Here is a 17,849-nt window from a genome sequence, read left to right on the forward strand (position 1 = left end):
AATATAACCTAAAATTTTAACTATTTCTCTCTTACTTCTAAAATGTCATTGTATACTTTTGCCCTCCAACTTGTTGTCCCTGAGAATCAAAATTACTAGTTCACTATTCACTTGAGCACTAGAAATTACTCATTCATGATTCTTCATCCAAAAAATCAAATGTAGGTGATAAATTCATGAAGATGGGATTTGTCTTTGTGATTGATTGATACATTAGTCAGAGATTTACATGTTGGGGGTTGTTTTTTTTTTCCTTGCTGATAATTGATTACACCTATTGTTACTTCTGAGAAGTCTTCTATGAACTCTATTGGCAATATGGCCTTTATTCCTATGTTAGCATTTAAAGTTTTCTAGGTCTAGTCTGCCACTCTAGGTACATACCTGTACTCCTGGCTATTCAGGAGGATGGGATCTAGAAGGCAGCCTGGGCAGCAAAGTCTTCAAGACATCATCTCCAGCATAATCAGCAAACATTAAAAAATCAAAAGCTAGGTTTGAGGTGTTTCTCACATGATAGAGCATCAGCTGAGCAAGCTCAAAGTCTTGAGTTCAAACCCCAGTACTGGGAGTTTTCTATTTCGTATTCTTATTGATAATGTTATTATGCCACATCTCATTGAGTGTTTTTATTTTTCTCTTTTACTATTATTAAATTAAAGGTAATTATGCTATTATTAAATTGAAATTAAAATTAAAGCAACCCTCACTTTTCTGAGTCTGGCTTCTTTTCCAGTTGATCTCTCCCTCTTAGCTGTGTTCCCATTGTGATACCATCATATGACATAGCCAGTCCACCCCAGAAGAGGTTGAATAGAGCAATCCAGTCTTGGATTTTCAGCTTCGAAAGTGTGACCTTAGTAGGCCTCTTTTGCTCATAAACTACCCAGCCTCAGGCATTTTGTTGTAGCAATGGGAAATGGATGGATATAAATTCTATAGTGCAGTAGCATTGTTCTCTCTCAGAGCAGGTACTTTGTTTTTGTCTTATTTTAGTTTTTGGTATATAAAAGATAGTGTGTCTTTTTTCAAGACAATGGTTCCATAAATATTACCTACAGAGAGTTTGCCGTAAATTGACAGTTGGGAGAAGGTAGTTTCATATACATTTGGTCAGAACAATTCGTCTTTAATCTGAATTTTGAATCCAAGTGGTAGAGAGGCACTATGATTCAAATCCACCAAAATTAATTCTCTTTTCTACTGCTTAATTATATTGTGTACACTTTATTTGCCCCAGAAACTGGCAAAACAAAACCATAGAATTTTAAGACTGTTACTGACCAAAAGTATCTATCCCTCGGCACCAATTACTCTGCCTACAATTAGTTTCTAACCAAGTAGCAGCATGGGGTAAGAACAGCACGCTGGTTTCTCTTCCAGCTGCCTTTGCTGCGACTTTCATTATCTATTACCTCCATGTCTACCACCTCGCCTCCCTCACATGTTCCAAGCTATCTTTCTTGTTTGTCCATTCTTTGAAAAACTGGAAAAGGGTCTGTCATTTGAACTTATAAATTTACTGATAGAATACATCAACCCTGGTACCAAGGTTTGAGCTCAAGAGTCTCGAATGTGCTGCGTTTGCTTGCTCTGCTAGTGCTCCACCACCTGAGCCATGTCTGTAGCCCAGCTTTTTCTTGGGTAATGGAAATGAAGTCTTAATAGACTTTTCTGCCTTGGCTAGCTTTAAACTTTAATGCTCCAGTCTCAGCCTCCCAAATAGCTAGATAGAAAGTCTTCCATGAAGGAAGAATCTAGGTCAATTCTACAGTTACTAGTTGGGGACTCCCCTTCCCTAATTCTCATCTTCCAGTCATCCCTCTGTCTATTTAACCACTTTTCTCCAAGTTCTTCTCTGGGGGGGAGTGGGAGAAGAAGTACTAGTAATATGACCTGAATTCAGTGCCGTCAGACTTTTCTGCCCAGGTTGGCTTTAAACAATGATCCTCTAAATTGCAGCCTCCTGTGCAAGAGTACAAGCTTAGGCCACCAGTCCCAGGCTCAAGCATTCTTTTCCTTCTCCCTTTATCCTAAAACTGAAGTGCCTAGCCGGGTGTAATATAGCACACCTTCATTCATTGATGTTATTGTTTTGTGCCAATCGTGGGGCTTGAACTCAGGGCCTGTGTACGATCCCTGAACTTTTTGGCCCAAGGCTAGCATTCTACCACTTGAGTCACAACTCCACTTCTGGCTTTTTCGGTGGATAATTGGAGATAAGAATTTCTCAGACTTTCCAGCCCAATCTGGCTTCAAACAGAAAGCCTCAGATCTCAGCCTCCCAAGTAGACAAGTATTACATATGTGAGCCACCAGTACCCAGCTTTGTTTTAATCAACATTTAATTGTACTGTGTTGAATCAACCTTCTTCGGGCACTTCCTTGTATGTTTCACCAAACATGGTCTTTCTGATATGTCTTATCATTACTGTATTTCACTGTGGTCTCTAGCATGGTAAATCCATCCACTCATCCATACTTTAAAACAAAACAGCACATCTGTACAGCTCCGACTCTGTAGATCACGCACACACTTAAGTGGACAAAGACAAAGGAACACACGATCTAGAAAGAGAGCCAGACAGACGTGCAAGTGCATGCAAAACACGTGCTGTAATTGAGTTTAATTGGGGACTAAGAACAAGAAGATGGGATCGATTCTACCTTGCAAGAAACAAAGAAATTTGCAGGGAGGCTTCTTTTGCTAATAAAAGTATTATTCCTGTACATATCCTTTTTTAAAAAAATCCCAAGGAAGCTAAGACTATTTTTAAATGAATCTGATGTAATAACATCCATTAAAAATGATCAGAAAAAATATTCTAAGGTAAGAATGTATCACAACTATGCTTTTCTCAAATGTGCTAACGTAGTTATAAAAGACAAGTGAGGCAACATGAAATTAATTAAATATAAATAGAACATGATTGATCTGCTGCCCTTAGGAATTCATTAACTCTCACTGATTGGATTTGAATAAATCAGAATATACAGTTACCTTGTGCTGCAGTATGGCCTCTCAGAGCCAGCTGACAAAGGGAGGTTCAGCAGGAAGACCTATAAGAGAAACAGGATAACATGGAGAGGAAACATGACATAGATGAAGAGGAGATTTATGTTGGTTTCTGATCATAACAAAGAGAAAATGAAGGAGGGGCTAAAGAAAGAAGGGGTGAGGAGCAAGAAATAGTCCCCTAAAGGATTTGGAGAGTCTGCTAGAAGCTCAGAAACTTTAAATGTCAGTTCTCTGCATGCAGAAGGAGACACTGACAGCCAAACTCGTTGTGACTTGAAAATCAATCCAAAATTGACCCTTCTCAGCCATTTCATCCACTTGATCAGGGGACTCACAGCCCGGCAATTCTGTTTCCCCGTGGATGGAGAAAACCATCTCTCCCCGCAGTCAGCTCTGACAGAGACCGGTCTGAAATCTACTGACCATGTTGGGGGGGCGAGGGGGGGTGGAGGGGAGAAGGGACGGGAGGTTAGGGAGAAAAGTGAAAGCTGTAATGAGAGGGATGGGCTGTTTTGAAAGAACTAATTTGGAGTGGGGAGGAGGATGGGCGGAGTTTTCAAGTGGGACTAGAACGGGCTCAGATGTTCTAGCCCATTCCCTCTCTTCTCTTTCCTAGGGAAGTCTCACTACTTAATCTTTTAGGTTCATTACATCCCAGCAGCGTTAACAAATGGCTGTATTTTCCTAAGAATGCCTGTAAGGCAGAGTCTCCTGTAGAAATAAGGGGAAGATAGGCCTCCCTGGTTAGGTAGAAGATGTAGGCGCCAGCCAGCTCCAACATGGTGGCAGGCAGGGGTAGGATGGACTCCGAAAGCCACAAGAGCCCTTCATGGGGGTAGCCTGGGTGCGTGCCCCACCCCCACCCCCAGTCTTATCCAATCAGTAGCTTCTTTTGGACTCTTGCATAAAGATGGGGGAACCAACCAGGTGACTCCCTGCATCCCATGGTCCACCCCAGGACCAAGGTACCAAGAGTTCCCTCTATGAACTACCTGCCGACACCTGCCTCTGATATGCCTCATTTCACTGTCTCTTTTGCTTTCAAATCAACCTGTCTCGGAGCAGATCTGCTCTGTCTGCTTCGACACCTTCTTGCCCTTTAATTTTTTAATTGACAGAGAAAAATAAACCCAAACCCTAGATGGTGTCAGAAAGGGTATTGGATACAGATGTACCCAAAGAACAAGGAGAATGACAAGGAATGCGGGACAAAAAGTAGGACCTCGTTTGTCGTCTCAACTAAGTTATATCAATGTAGACCAACCCAAATAGATTCTATTCCTTTATTTACTAGCGTGTAATTTTCAGGAAAATCACCTTTCTCTAGGTTTTAGAGACACTCATCTGTAAAATAGGAATCATCGTACATGCGCCACCTGATTGCTTTATGATGATGTGATGTGCATGTGAGGATGGTTAAACTTCATAGCAGGAAGTAAGTAATCTATATATGCTTTGGTGTTATCATTGTGGTATGCCCAGTTCGGGGATCAGACCACCAAGGAGCCGATTCAGATGTAAGCACATGAGAGTCATTCATTGCAAGCTCCAGCTTGGACTCACAACCGTCACTGACTCAGTGGGTCAGAGTTGAGAGTCCCGACCCTTCAGTTAAAAGGGTTTTTATAGGGTTTTCAGGGACACTCTATGCAACATAACATCACTTAGCAAATCATATCATACCACGGGAAAGTCATAAAATAATTCTAAAAAATGATTAGTGTTACCAGTGGCGGGAACCGACCTGGTAAAGGTGATTGGCTGGTTCATAGGGTTGATGCTTTACAAAATGATTGGCTAAAGCAGATGGTCCAAGCCACAAGGTGTCCACCCAGTGGTCTTTAACTGCAGGAACATCTGGAACTTTAGGTATTTCCTGCCATCTGCTGATCAGCTGTTGTGAGGGGAGTTTACTGCAAAGGAGTTGTTGACACATTTCCTGGAATTTAGTTATAACAGGATGGAATCTGAACCTAAAATGGCTATATTTTGTTCAAGCTTCACAACTGATGTGATAATCTCACATCTACATGTTGCCTCTGAAAGTTTTTATAGGCTAAATGTTACCAAAGAACATGAAGTGAGTCAGTGTGGCTTCTATAATGAAGGTCAAACTGGTATTCTGCTTACAATTTCTAATTCGGCCACTCAGAGGTATGGGGGTGGAAGGAGATGGAGCAGTAGGAAACCTTTTCTTACTATGGGAAGTTCCTCTGACTGCTGACTACTCAGAAAAGCAGGAAGTAACCCCTTCAGAGACACCTGTGTGGGAAGATTTATACCATATCAATTTCAAAGTGTGTCTAAGGGAAGAAGCTATTGCACCTTTTCAAAAGAAGAATGTAAATCAGATTAAGTGATTTAAATAGGAATAAACCTGAGAAGGGTTAGTAAGGTGCTGATAAACTTTTATGGGGTCTTACAAAGAGGAGATATCTTTTATATTTTAAAGGGAGACTTAGCGGCCAGCATTTGCTAATGCGATAAAGGGTAACCTAATGAGAAATCAAACTCCCTAAAAGGATTTACAGAAGAGATATATGATCTTACCAGGGGTCCAAAATAATACGAGGGTTGGGAAGAGGAGAGGGAGTCATTTTTTTTTAATTGACAAGTGAAAGTGTATGTATTTGTGGCATATAGCAGAATGTTTTGATGTATGTATATACTCTGCAATGACTAAGTTGAGTTAGTTTAATATGAGCACATTCTCACTCACACTCACTTAAAATTCACTTGCTTTGACATTTTTAAATATCTATTCTATTGATATCTGCTGTGCTCACCATGATGTCCAATCAATCTCTTGAAATATTTCTCGATAATATCTACATAAAATTTCAGTCCATTCTATCATCTCTGTCATTGCTAGTAGCCATCATTTTGTTTTCCTGTCTCTGTGACTTCACTTTTACTTTTTTACTTATCACATCATACAATTTTTCTTTTGCTCTTTTGGTTTCATTTCATTGAATGTGATGTCCTCTAGTCCATCCAGACTGTTGTAAATCATGAGATTCCTTCTTTTTGTTTGGAAGTCTTCCTGGGATTCCATCATGGCTAAATTCTATACTTTATCCATGGGCCAAGTATTACTTGGCCTGCAATGGTGGACGGCATGTCCTTGGTTTCTGGTATACTTTTCTTATCTTTTACCCTTTGTTGTCAGCCAATAGGAAAACATAACTCCTTCAAAGATTGTTTAAACATATGAACTGAAATATCCCTGTGAACATGTACCACCTACCTATTACCTTCCCTCTCCAGCTGCAGGTTAGCTTCAAGCCTAACTGTGCCCTCTACTTCATCCCCACACACACAGATAGACCAATGGTCTTGGTTCCATTGAGTGGGCTCAAAGATGTCAGCCCCATGACAGTTTAAGTCTTATGGAAATGTCTGTTTGTTCTGACTGAGGCTAGAATCAGAAGTAGTATGTGAGCACATGATTCTGGTCACCAAAGGTATCTGCTATAGTGACAGGGTTATTAGCAGCAAAAGCCAGCAAACCTTTTGTGCTGAGAAAATACACATGAGTATGCATGTGTGCACTTACACACACACACACACACACACACATACCCCAGATAGAAATGACTTTGAGTTGTTTGCAGGCTTACTCATGGAGCGTGACTAATCCATCTCATTTTGGGCAGAAAGTAGCGAAGCAAAAGGAGTAGTAGAGGAAGTATACTCACAGGGCTACAGAACCATGGTAAGCAGAGTAGAGCATTGCCCATGAGCCAGTGTGCTGTGCACTGGCTCCTCTCCACAGATAGGCCTCAAGTCTAACTGTCCCCCCACAGCAGGACCTATGCGCATGGCTCCACTGAAGATGCCTTTCAACACACTCCCTCCCCTCTCCCCTCTCTCCAGGATGTTTCCATTTGCTACAGTATTCTTCTGCTCTTTAATACTGGGTGTTTGTTCAAGAAGGATTTCGGGAATACGTGGCCTCTGTCTTCTCCTCCTCCAGTGTGGGGCCAAAGGATTCCTGCCCTGGAATCCTTTCTTTTTTCCTCCATGTACAAAGCCATCCCTGCTGTGGTCTAGGTTTATGCTTCTCTCTTCCGAAACCCTTCCTCCAGTCCTCCAAGTAGATTCCACCTGTCTTATGACACTGTTCACGTTCTGTCTTATTTAGAGTTATTTATGTGCCTATTCTGTCTTCTCAGGAGTGGGATCCCAAATTCCATCGATCCTTTCAGCCTTCACACCACTTAGCACATGGCAAAGCTCATCATAGACAGTCAATAAAGATTTATTGACTAAGCAAGCACTGAGGTAGAATTGTGTGCTTTCTGGAGACAGAAGTTGTAGGAATGTTTTCATGTGTTCTTCACATGAGGCCTGTGTCAGACAATTTTTGTGTGTGGACCACATCCGTTTTGCCTTGATCTAGCCCTATCACATTCCACACTGGGCACTATGTCTTTCTTTCTTTTCTTTTCTTTTTTTTTTTTTGGTCGTAGGCGCTGTCCCTCAGCTCTTGAGCTGAAAGCTAGCTCTCTACCACTTCAGCCACAGTAACACTTCCAACTTTTTCGGCTTATGTGGTACTGAAGAATTAAACCCAGGGCCTCATGTGTGCAAGGCAAGCACTCTACCACTGAGCCATCTTCCCAACCCCTTTCTTTCTTTTTATAAAAATACATTTGTATTGCTATTGTAAAGGTGATGTACAGAGGGGGTTACAGTTACATAAGTCAGGTAATGAGTACATTTCTTTCTCCTCTTACCTCATTTTCTCCCAGCTTTTCCCTCCTAACCCCTCTCTCCAACAAGTTATAGAGGTTATTGTCAACATAGTGTCTAGTGAGTACCACTGCTGTATTTGTTCACCCTTTGTCCCATCAGTTCTGTGACCCCCCTTACCCTCCCCCAAACAGATCACTGTATCTTTCTTGAAGTTAGGTTGAGTCATGTGACTGAGCTGGGCATGCTGAGTTGGGCCAGGTGCCTCCCAGGCATGTGAACCACTTATGAAATTCTCTGTTCTCCCACTCTTCTCCTCATTCAGAAAGTCCAGTGAAGGATGCCCCCACCTCAGGAGAGCAGAGAGACCCACGCTAGAACAAGCACAGGACCCAGAACGATGGTAGAAATACTCTTGTCTGACTTTAAGTCATCGCCAAACGAAAGCCACACCATTATTTTAAGCTCCATTAAAGAAAAAAAAAAAAAGAATGCTGCCGATTACACTGTGGTAACCATCTCAAATTCGGGGAGGCTAAAATATATGGCCGTGCTGATGGTTCACATCTGTAACTACTCGGGAAGCTGAGATGTGAGAATCACAGTTCAATGCAACCTGGACAGAAAAGTCTTTGAGATACTTATCTCAAGTGCACCATCCTTGAACAAAAAAAACACCAAAGAAAAGTGGAAGGCCCTGAGTTCAAGCTTCAGTAGTTGCATGTGTGTATGTGTGTGCGTGTGTGTGCGTGTGTGCGTGTGTGCGTGCATGCATGTCACGCACATGCACGCACGTACGCACGCACACACACACAAGCAAAAAAAGTGAAATCTTAACATCAGTGGCATGACAGAACAACAATTCATGTGTGAATATAACAACTTATAAAATACTTTAGTGAAACAGTCAACCCATTTATTCAACAGCACTCTGAAATTCTTTTATGCTTAATATGTTTGGCTCAGGGAATTCAATGAGAACAGGACATTTTCTCCACCTTCATAGAGTTCATGGATTAGAAGGAGGGACAAATGACTTAAAATCATTAAAATCTGGTTCAATAAACAGGAAGAATGTAGCTACAATGTAGAGTAGGCTTGATACACATATTTTTAAGCTTTAGTCAATCAAAGATGTCCATGTATTTCTGCGTATTTTATGACTGCATCATTCTGGAAGTATGCTAATAATAGTCAGTTAGAGCACATTACAAGGAAGAAGCTAGGGCATGATCAAGATGGGCTGGATCCTACTGTCCAGAAGGGGCTTTCACCATGCTGTGAAAAGTCCTAAAGGAAAGGCAAGCATGGTAGATTGAAGGCAGAAAGAACAATTTGGGGGGGGGGGGCGGGCGAGCATGGCTGCCAAATGCTTGTGTATGGCATCTAAAGCTAGGGGGAAGTAAAGGAAGATGATTCTGAGTGAGTTGCAGAGAGCTAAAATGGGCTTCACATATGATGCTAAATGGTTTGGACTGGAATTGTTCATAGGATGATGGGAACTTCAGAAAGTTTATAGAGAAGAAGATATTACTAAAATAAAGCCAACACGGCAATTTAAAGAATTATTTCTTCACACTTGTCTACATTTATAGACATTTATTTCACATTAACAACAGAACCAGATCCTGTATATGTAAGCGTCATTCGAGCCACAAGAATGAAAGAAGAATGAGATCTATTAAGATGGCAAAAACATCAAGAACATTTGTTGCTGAAATTCATTTGAATTGATTTCATATTACACGCACATAACAAGATCGTTTTCGATTCCTTTTTTTTTTCAGTTTTGTGAATTATTACCTTGAAAAGAAGACTTTACAGCCATCATTCACAAATCCGTTCAGTTCACTTATTACCTCTGGAATATTTTCTTTTTAAAAATATTACTAGGAGCAATTTCAACCAGCCCAAGTCTCAACCTTTAAAAGGCAGCTATTTTACATACACAGTAAGTACTTTTTCTGAAAATTCTGCATTATAGAATCATAATTCACAGTGGGCTACCCCTGTTAATATGCACTCACAGCTGCTTGTAGCCCTAGGAACCATTATTATATTAAGAATAATGTAAAGACACTTAAACTTATTCAGTATCATCACGCATATTACCAAGTGTGGGCCATTATGCAGAGCAGTCACAGCACACGGCATAATGGTATGTTAAAGATGATGTTGTGGAGTAAACTAAATGCACATTAAGAATACACAAAATTCTGCTGAATTTTAATCGTCCTTATTCATAGGACACAGAGCTGTAATGATCCTCAAACTGTGTGTGATTTAAATAAGCCGTCCTTATTCCAACCATTTAAACCCTTGGTGGGAGCTAATCGGCTTTGGTGGGCTCATTCCTAGTGATGATCGTGAAGAGAATTTGGCACACATGTAGAGAAATGTGTGGTATATGACGAACAAACAAGCTAATGATCTCTATCTACCCACCAAAGGGCCCAACTCACTTCTGGGCCTAATAAAGTTGTATGAATTTAGAAAGGGACTCTGTAATTGATCTTCCCTTCTGAAAGTTGACCTCCACGGGATTTGCATTATAAAGGAATTACAACTAGACAAGAACGCTGCCAAAGTTACTCTCAGAGTACAAAGGAGAGATCTTTGATGGTTGCTCTGCTACTTAAGAAATAAAATTAGACAACAGCTAAAACTAACAAAAGTCCAGTTGGTAGATAGTCTTCTCTATCATTCCAGGAGCTTTGTATCCTTTGATCTGATGAGTAGAGTGGTAAAAAGAAAAATCCAGGCCTGCAATTTTCAGTCTCATCTCTTCTCCCAGATGTTTTTTTTTTATTTGATTGCAAGAATGTGAATATCCAATGAGTGGATATGAAACCTGAGGTTTGTGAGGAAAAGCGAAAATCCTTTTTTTTTTTTTTTTTAAAAAAAAACTTTCTTTTTTTTTGGTAGGTCATGGGGCTTAAACTCTGGGCCTGGGCATCATCCCTGAGCTAATCAGCTCAGGACAAGTACTCTACCACTTGAGCCACAGTGCCACTTCTAGTTTTCAGGTGGTTAATTGGAGATAAGAGTCTCACGGACTTTCCTGACCAGGCTGGCTTTGAACCATGATCCTCAGATCTCAGCCTCCTGAGTTGGTAGGGTTACAGGTGTGAGCCACTGGTGCCCGGCTTAAAATATTTTTGATGGACGTGTTTGATGCTTTGCTTTCAGAGGAGCAGGGAAAGTACAATAAAGTTATTGAGGAGGCAATCTTCTTTCTCATATTATGTCCACAATGCTGTAAACCTTGCCATTTTGGAGACAACTGACTATAGTACAAAATGATGGCCATGATTTCATCCTCTCAACTCCCGTCTTCTGCAATGCACAAGTTTTCCCTTCATAACCCATCATTATCTGGGCCCAAAGAGGTCTACTGATTCCCAATAAATAGCCATTAGCTGGACAAGAGTGAGCCCAAACCTTGCCAAAATAGCCACATGTCTTGGGACGTTGTTATTAACATAGGGATAAGAACAGGATTCCATCAGAACCAGACATTCTTCTCCGGGTATTTCAGAGCTAACAAGAAAGTCAGCCTTTATCTACTGAGCAGGTTGAAATCATCGGACTGTGTCTAGCTTCAAAAGCAGCACCAGGTTGACAGTTGTCATTCTGTCTACATTGTGGTGAGGCCTAATTACTACAAGAGTACCAAAAAGAAGTGGAAGAGTGCAGGTTAAGGTAGAGTCCTGCCACCATTGTGAGGCCGCTACTGCTTTGGGTGAAGTAAGCTCATCTCTTCATTTCCCATGTGTCCCACTCAGATCCAGTGAGGCAGAAAGAGAATTTGAGGAGAGAAATAGGACATCTTTTCCTCTGAATGTGAATGTTAAAGAAACTGAGCCATGAGTTTACAAAGACTACAAAGACTACTGTTATTATGCCTAATTATGAAGCTAATAATCTGAAAGGAAAGAGACAGAACTAATAAAGTATTAAGATATCGTTTGAGTCCTTATAACCTTGGATCAAACTATATCTGAGGCTACATCCTGATTCTAAACTGTTAATAAATGATGAATGTATTTTACTTGTCAGTTTTAGGTGGTGATAGTATGGTGTGCGTGTGTGTGTGTGTGTGTGTGTGTGTGTGTGTGTGTGTGTGTGTGTCTGCGCGCATCTGCAAGTACTGGAGCTTGAACTCAAGGATTGTTGTCTTTGGCTTTTTCCACTCAAGGCTTGATGCTCAACTGCTTGAGCTACACATCTCATTCTGGCTTTTTGTTGGTTATTGGAAATAAGAGTCTGAAAGATTGCTCTGCCCAGACTAACTTCAAATTGTGCTCTTCAGATCTCAGCCTTCTGAGTAGCTAGGATTTTAGGCTTAAGTCACCGGAGCCTACTTACTTAAGTCAGTTTGATATTTTATCTTTGTTTTGTGTTGCTGTGGGTTCTCCTTTTCTTTTTTCTTTTCCTTTCTTCCCTTTTTAGCTCACTTCATACTTGATCATTGATCACTGTATTACCCTAACAATTATTGTATAAATCAAAGTAGATTACACATTTGGTACAACAAATATGATGAGATTTACATTGATTTTTCTTTCTTCATTACTGTTATAACTACTGCTCTGTAGCCTTCTTTCTAGTCTGAGGGACCTGTGGGAATTTTACCTTGAAAACCCCTTCACAATAATGGAAGGAGGCTGATACCAGATTCAAGGTAAACAAATATCCAGATGAGAACCACATACTGAGCAAAGAACCAATTCCTGTTGCCAAGATCATACATCAAAGAATGAATAGCTTTCAGTGGTAAGAATCAGCTAGCCCAGACAACAGGAATTCGAATTTAATCCTGAGGGGTCTGCTTAACTAATCACCAAACCTAAGAAGACTCACAGTGGGCGACTCGTGTAGGCAGAAGCTGTGCACTTCTCACTCTGGTCATCTTTATTGCATCCCAAGGGCAGAGCGACAAGAACCTCGGAGCTGTCTGTGCCCAGGAGTCACAGAGCTTCTACTCTGTGCTTCCACTCACGCTGGTGCTGCATCCTGTAGCGTGTCTTAAAACTAATAAGTGGAGCTGAGTGAAGCCCTACAGTGTCTCCTGAGTTTAATTGTCTATCCAAACTCAAGATCAATCCTGCTACATCAAGCAGAGAAGGCACAGTAATTGCGGAATGGAATTGCTACTATGCTAGGAGGCTAACAAGCAACATTATGAGAAGAGGCACCATTTATTGAAAATGATACATCGCAGAGAAATCTTTCTAGCCAAATGGTAAAATGATGGAGATGGATAGATGACAGACAGATATGATATATGATATGATATATCATATATATTAGCTACTAATTCTGTTGGTGACTTTAGGCTTACCTTTCTACAATTCTATGTTGTATGCGTTCTCTTCTTTCTGATACTATATTTGATAGAATTTTATCTTCTTCAAGTGTCTCACTACCCATATAATTTCCTCTACTTTTTATATATAACTCCATTCCAAGATCCCCTCTGCATCACATATGTTCTTATACTGGAAGTATTTGCTCTTCCACCCAAACATCCTTGTCAGTACTTAAAGTTCACTGCCCTAACTCAATCCGAAAGCAATGTGGAATACAAATAGCAAAGGTACAGTATTTCAAGTCAAACAAACCTGGGGTAAAACCCACTCCTCTTACTTAGCTCTGTGGTCTTGAGTTATTTAATATCTCTATTCCTTACTTTTGCTATGAAAAAGAGATTTAAAAAATACCTACCTCAGCCTGGCATCAATGGTGGCTCACACCTGTAATCCTAGCTATTCAGGAGGCTGAGATAGGAGGGTTGTGGTTTAAAGGCAGCCCAGGCAGAAAAGACTATGAGACTCTTATTCCTAATTAACCAGAAGTGGAGCTGTGGCTCAAGTAGTAGCGTGCTACCCTTGAGCAAAATAACTCAGGGCCAGTATCCAGGCTCTGAGTTGAAGCTCCAAGGCTAGCACTGGCGCACACACACACACACACACACACACACACACACACACACACACACACACACTCCAGTTTTTCCTAGGAACTGATTTTTTTTAATGCAATTATTTTTCTGTACTCTAGTGCCTAGCATTTAGTACAAGTTCACAATAAACATTTGTGGGCTGAATCGATGAGATGGGATCACAAGATTTGATGAGGAGATAGGCAATTTAGAAATTATCTATACCACATACAAAGCCAAGAATCTACACACAACCTCCCTGAACACTGAGTACCTACTACTTGCTATTCTGTGACGAGAAGCTCAACTTTACAAGTGAGATCTAGATAAAAAGAAGTTACAAATGGGGCTAGGGAGGTGGCTCAGTGGTAGAGCGCTTGCCTTGCATGCATGAGGCCCTGGGTTCGATTCCCCAGCACCACATAAGCAAAAAGAAAAAAGCCAGAAGTGGCGCTGTGGCTCAAGTGGTAGAGCACTAGCCTTGAGCTAAAAGAGCTGAGGGACAGTGCCCAGGCCCAGAGTTTAGGCCCCACGATCGGACCCAAAAAAAAAAAAAAAAAAGAAGTTACAAATGAACCCGTAGGAGAAGCACATGGCATCCTTACTTTGATATTCTTGTGAAACAGACTAAGTTTATTTTAACCATGAGAAAATGTGGCAGAAACCCAAAGGCATCTTATGAAATAATCTAGTGATCTTGCATAAAGGTCTTGAAGGACAAAGGAAGGCTGGGGAATCTTTGAAGACTGTAGTTTTCAGAAACAGGACCACTAAAAACAGTGTGGAATACTGGAGAAGGTCTTGGAGTGGAAAACAGACAAATACTGAAAACTTGGGGAAGTTAAATACTATTGAACCATGAGAATTTCATAGTTTTGATGATTACGTGATGGTTGTTGAAAGGACCGACCATTAAAGAAATATCCAGCTAATCTCTATATGATCTCTGTAATTCTTCTATAAATCTGTGATTAATTCAAAATGAAAAACATTTTTTAAAAGTTATCTTTGTAATATGTATGTGAGTGTAAGTTTGTGGAAAATCTCGCCAATCCTGTGGCTGTATCAGTACAAGAGTAACAGCCATAAAATTGTCCAAGTAGGAAGTGGAAAATAGCTAATGTCTAAGTTAGGCCTCACATAGGATACAAGCATTCAATAGTTCAATATCGCTAGACCATATGCAAGCAGTCAGTAGGTCTTTGGCATTAACTAATCTGTCTGCTTGCATGGGATCTGGATTCCTGGTTCAAAACAGTTCTCTCTTCTTGAGATTAAGTTGTGATTGAGAGAGAAAGCAGTTACTTGAGTGCTTCAAACATCTGAAGCAGACATCCTACTTCAGAGGGACATCTGGTCTCCCTGACTTTGTCCAAAGCCCAAGTCTTCACTTTTTTTTTTTTTTTTTTTTTGCCTGTCATGGAGCCTGAACTCTGGGCCTGGGCACTGTCCCTCAGCTCTTCAGCTCAAGGCTAGCGCTCTACCACTTGAGCCACGGCACCACTTCCAGCTTTTTCTGCTTATGTGGTGCTGAGGAATCGAACCCAGGGCCTCATGCATGCAAGGCAAGTGCTATACCACTGAGCCACCTTCCCAGCCCCGAAGTCTTCACTTTTTACTGACTGGATATCTGCCTAAATTACACTGAAATTCTCTTGCATACTCCGTGTCACCTCTAGCCACTCAAGGATTTCACTGAGACAAAGGAAATAAGGTGAAACCTCTAGTTAGTTTACTAGGCAAGACTGTGGGCCTACACTCATTCCAGTGAAACTTAGTAGGTGTGGAGTTGATTACCTAACTTTTCATATCAGGAAATGAAAAATTTCAGAACTTCAGCAAACTACTGAGCAATATTAGCAATTTCCATTTTATTAGAACCTAGGGTACTGCTAAATCTAATTGGAAACAACCATGTTCTCTCCTAAATCTCACATTCACTTTCTCAAATCTTTACTGAGAGACTGACAATTGTCCCCAGTAAACTTTTCTTTACCCACCAGAGTAAAGGGATTGCCAGGATCTCAAAGGTATCTTTCTGCAGCTACTGCTCAGAGATGGCTTCTGCATACACACTTCGAGAAAGGGTGTTTGAATAGCTGGGCTGCATCTGCAGGCTCCTACCTTGTAGGGCCTGGAACATTGCAGGAACTGCTTCAGTATACATATATAGGCAATGCCTGGGCAGCTCTACAGGTTCCATCGTTGCTGAAGCAAGATGGGAACTCACTGACATGTAAGACTGACCCACGTTCATGTTGCTTCTCAGATATCTAGCAAGAGTGATCAACAATCGCCACAACAGAGACCAAGCTGCTTTACGCTTCCTTATCATGACCTTGTCTCCTAACTTGCTTTGGACTCTGTTTTCTGGAGTGACTATATGTTCTAAATGCTGCTTCTGGTGAACATAGCATCCTTGCAAACTCCAATGACCTAAGAAAGGGATCAAATGTTTGCCACAAATATATAACCCAAGTTCTTACACATATACATGCTAAATTGGAGGGGGGTGATTTTTCCCCCACTAAATCCGTCACTGAGATTCATGCACTAAAAAACACATTCTTAGATTATACAGATTCTTTTGGCTGTCCATGAGTCATACAGAATATCAAGACATATACAAAATTGGAAAACTAGTGGTTTCGTTATAATATGGTTTCCTATCCAAAATTCCTACTGGACCAACATACCTCTTCTCCCTCTCTTTTGCCCAGGAATTGTTTCAGGCTCCCTTGGCTAGTAAACTGAGTGGGAGAGCTCAACCAATCACAGACAAATAGTCCATCCTACTAGCACATCTGCCCTACATGAAATAGTCACTAGAAACTGAAAGCCGGGATTGATTCTATGTTAAAATCATACATGCCATCCAGAGAAAAGTGAACCAGCATAAAGGAGCACATGAGAAAGAAGAGGTGCATTGAGAACCCAGGAAAACACAGGATTGTATTTGCCACACAGGGGCCAAACACTGCAATGAAAAATACACTAAGAAAAAGGCAAAGGCAAAAACAAAAAATGAAATCAGTAAGCATTTAAGTAAGTCTTCAAATGAAACACACACACACAAAAATTAGATACTAAAGGAAAAATTGACACTATGTAAAATCATGTTTTTGAAGAAATTATCCAATTCAAGATGCTCTCTTTACATTTTAAAAGAAAAGCAGGTACCAGTAGCTCACCCCTGTAATCCTAGCTACTCAGGAGGTTGAGATCTGAAAAACATGGTTCAAAGCCAGCCTAGGCAGAAAAGTTCCCATGAGACTCTTACCTCCCATTAACCACCACAAAACTGGAAGTGTCTCTGTGGCTCAAAGTGGTAGAGTGTCAGCCTTGAGCAAAGCAGATTAGGGGCAGCACCCAGGCCCTGAGTTCAAGCCCCATAACTAGAAAGAAAAAAAAATGACTATGACAAAGGTGTGAGTGTAAACACAACAGGATATATGGATTGGGATCCAACCTAACACATACAGCTGATCTAAAGAAAAAACTCAAGCAGAACTTAGAACCCTTTAGAAGATGGCATAAATGACCAGCTGGAGATTTGAGGCTCACCTCAAATTTGGGAGTCTATAAAAAGCCTCTTTGATTTGCTAGCAGAGGAGTCTTGGGAAAATTGATGAACATCCCTGAGCTTCAGTGTGCTCATCTTTAAGGACAGGTATTATTATGATTCCATTAGATAATGCATGTAAATTACTTAATGTAGGCCTTGTAAGCACTGTGAATAACATCAACATTACACACAATAAGCAAAGGTGTGTTCAATGAAATTTTTCCTGAGCATCAAAACAAAGCCCTAGCATATAAACTGAAAGAGCTCAACAGGCTCCCGACATGGCTACGTGACAACCAAGCATGCCTGGACAGTCATAAAACTAATTATAACTCCCCCAAAAATCACACAAATATCAAAAGTATCTGAATCAGAAAAAAATTCAGCATTTCCTGCAATGTTAACAGTTAAAAATAATGAAGCAGAAAAGAAAAATCCCAAATGATGTCACTTACAAACCTACCTAGAGAGAAAGACTTACTAGGAGATCATCAAAATCAAGATATCAAGAAAGGGAAGATTGTAGAGATTAAAAAACAATTAATACAACTTCCACCCATGCATTCACAATATTTATTTGGGGAACTATTATGAACCAACATATACAGTAACTAAATTGAGCCCTT

At 40.6% G+C, this 17,849-nt stretch overlaps 1 non-coding gene across 1 annotated transcript; it reads left to right on the plus strand.

Annotated features, from left to right (window-relative positions):
* The first annotated feature begins 14,010 nt into the window (after positions 1-14,010).
* Positions 14,011-14,079, plus strand: Trnaa-ugc. The gene has a single exon. It is a non-coding gene; the product is annotated as a tRNA-Ala (tRNA).
* The last annotated feature ends 3,770 nt before the right edge of the window (positions 14,080-17,849 follow it).

This window comes from Dipodomys spectabilis, unplaced genomic scaffold (genome assembly GCF_019054845.1).
Source record: "Dipodomys spectabilis isolate Male_0828 unplaced genomic scaffold, ASM1905484v1 ptg000002l, whole genome shotgun sequence".
Classification (NCBI taxonomy): domain Eukaryota; kingdom Metazoa; phylum Chordata; class Mammalia; order Rodentia; family Heteromyidae; genus Dipodomys; species Dipodomys spectabilis.